Source organism: Furipterus horrens, unplaced genomic scaffold, assembly GCF_987537825.1.
Source record: "Furipterus horrens unplaced genomic scaffold, mFurHor1.1.pri manual_scaffold_5, whole genome shotgun sequence".
Lineage (NCBI taxonomy): Eukaryota > Metazoa > Chordata > Mammalia > Chiroptera > Furipteridae > Furipterus > Furipterus horrens.
This window is the reverse complement of record NW_028327175.1, coordinates 177,151,189-177,159,947: the sequence shown is the minus strand read 5'-3', so window position 1 is coordinate 177,159,947 and position 8,759 is coordinate 177,151,189.

Sequence of the window (8,759 nt, the reverse complement as noted above, 5' to 3'; positions counted from 1 at the left end):
TTTTGATAAGCTTAATATTTTCTAGTTCCATCCATGTTGTTGCAAATGGCAGGAGTTCCTTCTTTCTTTCTGCTGCATAGTATTCTATTATGTAAATGTACCAGCTTTTCAATCCACTCATCTACAGATGGGCACTTAGGCTGTTTCAAGCAATTGGCTCTTCTGAACAGTGCTGTTATGAATATAGGGGTTCATAGGTTCTTTGGATTGGGGTTTCGGGATTCTTTGGGTATAATCCTAGCAATGGAATTTCTGGATCAAAAAGCAATTCCATTTTTAGTTTCTTGAGAAAATTCCATCTCGTTTTTCATAGTGGCTGCACCCATACACATTCCCACCAACAGCGCACAAGGGTTTCTTTTCTCCACATCCTTGAGAGACCCTGTTGTTTGTTGATTTGTTGATGATGGCCATTCTGATTGGTGTGAGGTGGTATCTCATTGTGGCTTTAATTTGCATGTCTCTGATGGCTAATGATGTAGAGCATTCTTTCATATGCTTATGGACCCTCTGTTTCCTCTTTGGAGAGGTGTTTGTTCAGGTCTTTTGTCCATTTTTTAATCGGGTGGTCTGTCTTCTTGGTGTTGAGTCTTATAGATTCTTTATATATTTTGGAGATCAATCCCTTTTCTGAGGTATCATTGGCAAATATGGTTTCCCATACAGTTGGTTCCCTTTTGAATTTGCTGGTGTTTTCTTTTGCTGAGCAGAAACTCTTTCGTTTTATGTAGTCCCATTTGTTTATTCCTTCCTTTATTACCTTTTATCTAGGAGATATATAAGCAAAAATATTACTGCATGGGTTATCTGAAAATTTACTGCCTATATTTTTCTCTAGGACTTTTATGGTGTCACGGTTTACATTTAAGTCTTTGTCCATCATCAGTTTATACTGGTGTATGTTAAAAGTTGGTGGTCTAGTTTTGTTTTTTTGCATGTCCCTGTCCAGTTCCCCCAGAACCATTTTTTAAGAGGCTATTTTTCACTCTATTTTATGTTCCTTCCACTTTCGTCAAATATTAGTTGTCCATAGAGACCAGAGATTATTTCTGAGCTCTCTATTCTCTTCCATTGATCTATATGTTTGTTCTTATGCCAGTGCCAGACTGTTTTGATTATAGTAGCCTTGCAGTACAGATTGATATCCAGTATCATGATTCCTCCTACTGTGTTCTTCTGTCTCAAGATTGCTGTGGCTATCTGGAGTCTTTTTTGCTTCCATATAAATTTTTGAAGTATTTGTTCTAGGTCTGTGAAATATGCCATTGGTATTTTAATAGGGATTGCGTTGAATCTATAAATTTCTTTGGGTAGTGTGGACATTTTAATGATCTTGATTCTTCCCATCCATGGACATGGTTTATGCTTCCATTTATTTGTACCTTCCTTAATTTCTTTCTTCAGTGTTATGTAGTTTTCCAAATACAGGTCCTTTACCTCCTTGATTAAAATTATTCCTTTTTAAAGTATATTTTATTGATTATATTGTTACAATAGTTTCAATTTTTTCCCCTTTGCTCCCCTCCGCCCAGCACACGCCCTCCACCAGCAATCCCCAGCCAAGTCCATGCCCATGGATCGTACATACAAGCTCTCCCACTTCACCCTTTCATATGTTCTTCTTCTTTTTTTTTAAAATAAATAAATAATTAATTATTTTAACAATAAAAAAATAACAATCCCTCCCTCTCAGACTTAAGACCCTTTATAATCTTAAAAATGACAATGGGCGAAGGTCTCGAGCTCTTCTAGCTGCTTCAAGCTGGACATGGTCATCATCCTACCTACCCTTGGGTTCAGAAATTTCTAATAAGAGTGGGAAGGAAGGGTGGCCTTCCCACATGGGGGAGGATCGTGCAGACTCCAGGTTGGTTGGCTGTCCTCAGACAATGGTGTGCTTGATTTAAAAGGCTGGTATCGTTGTTGTATTCTGGAGGCAACAGATTTGGCAACAAGGTTAAAAGACATCATTCAATCTATAACCACTAGATGACAAAAGGCAGGGATTAATTTTTCAATGTCCCACATTGGGGAAAAGAAGGGCTTCTTTGGAGGAAGGTGGGCCTGATTTTTCAGGTGAAGCCTTTGTTTTCTTTAAGTCCTTATCACAGGCCCTTTGTGAAGAGCTCAGACAAAAGAAGTATTTATGCCCCCTAGTTTCTTCCTGAGTTCACCAGAACCCTTTCTTTCTCCTGTCTGTAGGAAAGAAGGAGTAGCCAGAGGAGAAACTTAATCCACTCTGGATTTGTTTGATTTTCTATCTGGAGACTAAATTCCAGGCCAGGCTGGACTCCTCTATCTCATTACCACTTGTTAGAAACAAGGACATAGTGACTCCCAAACCAGTAAAAAGTCATTAGTAAAAAAGGGCAAATGTAATTAAAGGGTCTTAAGGGCAAATGTAATTAGAGGGTCTCTGAGAAGGGAGCTGACAGCACTGGCATATCTACAAACCACAGAAGGGGCATTTAGATAACCGTGTTAGATTGTTACTCCGGAGTAACCGGTAATGGAGAAACGGGGAAGAAGGAGAGGGGAGGGGGAGCTAATTGTGTTAGGGCGGGGAAGCTAATCGCTCTCACTTTAGGGCAAGGAAGATAATCACTTTAGGGTGGCAATTTTAGGGTGGAGAAGATAATCACTTTAGGGTGGCAATTTCAGGGTGGAAAAGATAATCACTTTAGGGTGGCAATTTCAGGGTGGGGAAGCTAAGACTATAAAACCAGTTTCCTTTGTCTACTTGGCGTGCACATTCTCCTGGCTGTGAGGGTGCGCCCGGCTCTGCAGACTCGTGAATAAAGGCCTCGTTTAATTGCTCAAGTCCTGTGTCCCAGTTTTTAATGTGAGCGTTTCTCACACACTCATCAGGCATTTCAGGCTTGGTGGGTTATCTACACTGGGCCTTCTGTGTGATTTGGCTGCAAGGGTGCTGCAAGGGCCTGGAAGGGCCTGGCAGGGATACTACCTCACCCAAGCAGTGCCTGCCCAACCTGCCCATTGCTCCCAGGGTGGACATGGAGTAGAGCCATATTAGCTGGCTGAGGTTTTCTCCTGTTTCTCTGTAGTTAACTGGTTTCCTAAGTCATTGAGTATTCCAGACCCCTCACAGACACCCTTCTTAGCCCATGGCTCAGGGCTCTGACAGATGTGAAGAAAGGACTAGAAACTGATCTATCTGTTCTATATGTTTCTTTACTACTGTCATCCAGGGGCCTGGGATTTTGTTCTGTGGCCTTGTTACAGAAACAGGGGCATTCCAAAAATCCCCAGAGTTTGTGGCTGGGGGATGGGGAGAAGAAAGCAGCTTTTAGAATGCCTCCACATGCCTGAGGCTGGTGGCTAGTGTCTTTTTTATGCAAAATGGCTTTAATGCATCCAAAGCCTCAGGTAGATGGGAGGGGTCTTGGACCAGGGGATGGTATGGAGAAAGCACACAGAGCCTTCGGAGGTTCTGTGAATGGTCAGAACTGGTTACCACACCCACTGCATCAAAAGACGTAGTCAGGGATTTAAAAATAAGCGGCAGACATTTTAGTCAGGCTGACTGTGCGGATTTGACTAAGGCTGAGGCTGACTGTGCGGATTTGACTGAGGCTGAGGCTGACTATGTGAATTTAACTGGGACTGATGATGCAGTTTTAAGGAAGGGGCATACCTTGCTGCTTTGAAAAGGAACAGACTGACCATGTGGATTACAAAAGGACTAACTATGCAGTTTACAAGAAGACCAAGAATCCAGGAGGTTCTGGATTAAAAGCTGGTGGACCCCATAACACAGACAAGGTCTCCCCAATCAGGATTGAATGATTGGCAGCTACTGGTAAAGCTGAACTGTGTTTGGAAAGTAGGGAAACGGTTTCTCTAACTTTTCTAAAACTAGCCTGGTTTGGTAGGGGGGGAGGCAAGAATATGTGTTTATGGGTGTTTTAAAGAACATAAGACTTAACAACAGAAATCCGCAAATAACTAAATCTAGATAATCATTAAATAAACAATTCTTTTTCTTTTCACTAAACTCTGGTATTGAGAGTTATAATTTTGGCGGAGGGCAATCGGGCCCCTGACTAAAGAGCCCGCGGGTTTGTTTTAAATGGGAGCAGCGCAGGGGTTCTGTAACAGCCTCACTTATCAGCCTAGGTAAATTGTTCAGTTTTCAATTCAGGCTTTTTATTGTAACTGTGAGGCAGTGAGATCAATTCCCTCACAACTTAACTCTGGATTCAAAAAAAAAAGAACCAGCTAACCCCCCAAATCTAGGCAGAGGCCTGACCCTACATTACCCTTGGTCTACTCAGACCCCTTAGTTTCCGGCTATATGTAGACACTGCCTACACTTGTTAAGCTCCCCATCCATTAATTCTATGATTTTGGTACTCTCATAGCCTTGGAACAAAGATTGATTTTAAGATAGTCAATCTTAGGAAATACAAAAAATATTTCTGGGATCCCAGAGAAGAAAGAGTCATGGCAGGGTTGTGTGAGAAATGCTCACAATAAAAACCAGGACACAGGACTTGAGCAGCAAAGCGAGGCATTTATTCACACATCTGCAGAGTCAGGTGCACCCTCAGCCAGGAGAATATGTGCGCCAAGTAGATGAAGAAAACTGATTTTATAGTAATGCAATTAGCTTCCCCTCCCTTACATGATTAGCTCCTCCTCCCTTCTCCTCCCCCGTTTCTCCATTACTGGTGACTCCGGAGTTACAATCTAACACAATTATCTAAATCCCCCTATTGTGATTTGTAAATATGTTACTATTGTCAACTCCCTTCTCCCATTTTTCCTTTGTCTGGTGATGACTATCTTTCCCCCTTCAGGATGTCCCTTAAGACCCTCTAATTACATTTGCCCTTTGTTACTAATGATTTTCTACTGGTTTGGGAGTCACTATGTCCTTGTTTCTTACAGTTGTGGCCTTATAGGTTGACTCATGTATGTTTAGTATTGCTATGGACACCAACTCTGAGTCAGGCACTGCTGGGAGCATCATTTGGGCTGACAGTGGCATCTAGGGCAGCACATGTCTGTCCTAGACAGTTCCTGTGCAAATAATTGCAGGCAGATCTATAGGGTTTGCTTCTAAATTTCTGTGAGCTTCCAAGACCTGGGACAGTCTGAGAAATTAGGCCTTAAATTGGCACTAGCCCTCTCTGATTTCCTAGGAGAAGCCTGGTAGCAAGCACAGGAGCCCACCTACCTGGAGAGTGCCATTTCAAGCACCTTCTGGGAGCTCTGTAGACACTGTGTGGACTGCTCCTTCCTAACTATGGTTGCAGTTGGGCTTATGTCAGGGTCCCTCCGGGAAAGTATCAAGACTTGGAGCCCCGTGCAGGCCAGGTGAAGGAAATGAAGCCTGTAAGACCTAACCAGAAAACCAGGAAAGCTAGGTGCTTACATGTCTCGATGCTATAGCCAGTGGGCCACGGTGGGAATCAGGCCATGAGAAAATGCTTTATGTCCTTTGAAGCCTGTCCTGTACTTTTACCTCGCTTGATCACTTTATTGTGCCAGCAGCAGAGTTTTAACTTTAACTCAGAATAAACTTACCCTCCCTATTTTATAGCCATCTGAAGTCTTTGTGTCCAACACACCCTGACCTGAGGGAGATCTCAATGTTCCTTCAATTGTTATCCCCGAACAATATCTGTTTTCTGTAATCAGCACTGTTTAACATTGATTGATGAGCTTTAAGTGCATGCTATATGTTCTTAAAACTTACTGCGCTCAATAAAAGACATTGGAGGAACGCAATCGAGGCATTTTTCTCTCAGATATTTGCCAGCCTTCTTTCCCCTAGCACAAGTTGCCTGGGAAGTCTTCATTTCATCTGCAACACCAGGTGATCTCTGCAGGTCGGGGTTCCCCAACAGGCTTAGAGATTGTTTAAGATGTGAAGTGAAAGGCAAAGAAATCATTTTTTCCTGCCACTTCAGCTAGAGCTCTATATTTTCCTAGGCTGCCATCCTCACTGAGGGCTGGGAGACAGCCAAGTCATCACCCCCACATTCATCCAAGTTCCTCACAGAATATGCCTGGTTGTGGGAGAATCAAAAAGAATGGGCAGAACACCACTTCTTACCTGGGTTCTGCCAAGCATCCCTGGAGCAACAGGACAATAGCTCTTATCCCCCTTTCTTTCCCATTACCTCTCCTGTCTTCTTACTCCACACCCAAGCCTGGTCCCTTCTGGAAGGTGAGAAAAATTTGACTTAAGCTTATAGTGCTCCTAACCCCCTTGCCCTACTTGGTTTGCGGCCCCCTCCCCCAACTTGTCCTTCCTGAAAAAGATGGTTTTCTCAACTCCCCCCACCCCCGAACACACACACCAACCAATGAATCTTTATTCACAAGGGCACAGCTTTGGGGGCAAATCTAGGCTTGAATCCAGGTTCTTCCCTCTGCTGACTGGGTGCATTTGACGAGACTTGAATGTCCCAATCAAATGGATAAAATCATAGCTGTTAGGATGACTTATGAAGGTATCTGGTAGAAGCCAACATCCTGTACGCATCTTATATTTCTTCCTGCTATTGCTGCTAATTCGACCACAATTGCTCAATAACTGCCTCTTCATGCCCCTTACCAAGGAAACTGTTCTTTGGGTAGAGGAGCCTGGGACTCCATGGCCCCAAGCTGCCTGCTTATAGCCAAGGAAGCCATCAAGAGAGAACCTGACTCCTAAAGCAGTCCTCCCATAAGGTGCTGTAGTTTCATAGAAAAACTTATTTTGCAATCAAATGTTTTTAAAAAACATTTTTATTGAATTTATTTGGGTGGTATTGGTCAATAAAATTATATAGGTCTCTGGTATACAATTCTATAATACATCATCTCTATGTGCATTGTGTGTTCACCACTCTGAGCCAAGTATCCTTCCATCACCATTTAACCCCTTTTTACCTTCTCCCACCTTCCCATACTCCTCTCTCCCTCTGTTAATCACTGTACTGTTGTCTATGTCTAAGAATTTTCGGTTTGAATTTTTTTTTCTTTTCTGAATCCCTTCACCTTTTTCACTCCTTTTTCCTGTTGGCTGTCAGTATGTTCTCTTTGAGTCTGTTTCTATTTTGTTAGTTTATTTTGTTAATTAGATTCCACATATGAGTGAAATCATATGATACTTGTCTCTTTCTGTGTAATCAAAGTTTAAGTAACACAACAGTTCTCTTACTTCACAAGGCTGAAGCTTATCATAATAACTCAATGATTTAAAAAAAATTACATTGACATATTGTTATTTCTGGCTAAAAAAAGAAAGAAAAAAGGAGAAAAAGAAAATACAAACGCAACTTTTAAAGGTTTTTATTTAATTGATTTTTTTTTTTTTTTTTTTTTTAGACAGAGAGAGAGGGAGAGAGAAACATTGATGTATTGTTCTACTTATTTATGTTTTTATTGGTTGATTCTTGTATGTGTCCTGACTGAGGGTTGAACTTGCAACCTTGGGGTAAAGGGACAACACTCTAACAAACTGACCAACCCAGCTAGGGTTACAGATGCAATGTTTTATCCAAGCTCAGGAGAAAGACTGCAACTACGTTTATATCCCGGTCAGCTGGATTAATGGGCTGAGTGGGGTGAACACTTTCCAGTACCCCTGATTTTTTAAACAACTATTTATTTATTTATTTATTTATTTATTTATTGTATTTTTTTTCCATTACCATTTAGTTTCCTTATGCACCTTCCCCCCAATCATCACACTGCTGTCTATGACAGTAAGTCCTTTTTCCTTTATGCTCAATCCTTACATCCCCTTCCCTCCCCCCGCTTAGATGTCATCATGCTCTCTATCCTTGAGTCAGTCTCTATGTTCCTTACTAGTGCAGTTTGTTCATTAGAGTCCACATATGAGTGAATCATATGGTATTTGTCTTTCTCTGACTGGCTTATTTCGCTTAGCATAATGTTCTCCAGGTCCATCTCTACTGTCACAAAGGGTAAATTTTTCTTTTTTATGGCTGAGTAGTATTCCATTATGTAAATGTCCCATAGTTGTTTTATCCACTCATTTACTGATGAACACTTGGGATGCTTCCATATCTTGGCAATTGTAAATAATGCTTCAATGAACATAAAGATACTTATCTTCTTCCAAATTAGTATTTTGAGTTCCTTCAGATATATTCCCAGAAGTGGGATTGCTTGGTCAAAAGGCAGATCCAGTTTTAATTTTTTTGAGGTAACTCCATACTACTTTCCACAGTGGCTGCACCAATTTATCAGATATATCTCCCCAAACGAGAGAAACAAAAGAAAAAATAAATAAATGGGACTGCATTAAACTAAAACGTTTTACACCGCAAAGGAAACCATCAACAAAAATAAAAAGACAACCCACAGAATGGGAGAATATATTTGCCAATACATCTAATAAGGGCTTACAATCAAAAATTTATAAAGAAATTACAAAACTCAACATCACAAAAAACAAACAACCCAATAAAAAAATTGGCAAAAGACCTAAATAGACACTTCTCCAGAGAGGACATACAGATGGCCAAAAGACATATGAAAATATGTCAATGTCACTAATCATCAGTGAAATGGAAATTAAAACCACAAAGAAATGTCATCTCACACCTGTCAGAATGGCTATCATCAATATATCAGCAAACAAGTGCTAGCGAGGATGTAGAGAAAGGGGAACCCTTTGCACAGTTGGTGGGAATACCCTTGTTTTTGATGAAAACGGTAAAGGGAGGACTGAGAATAGGCACTGAAGAATGCAGACAAGGGACACTGGGACAGTGTTG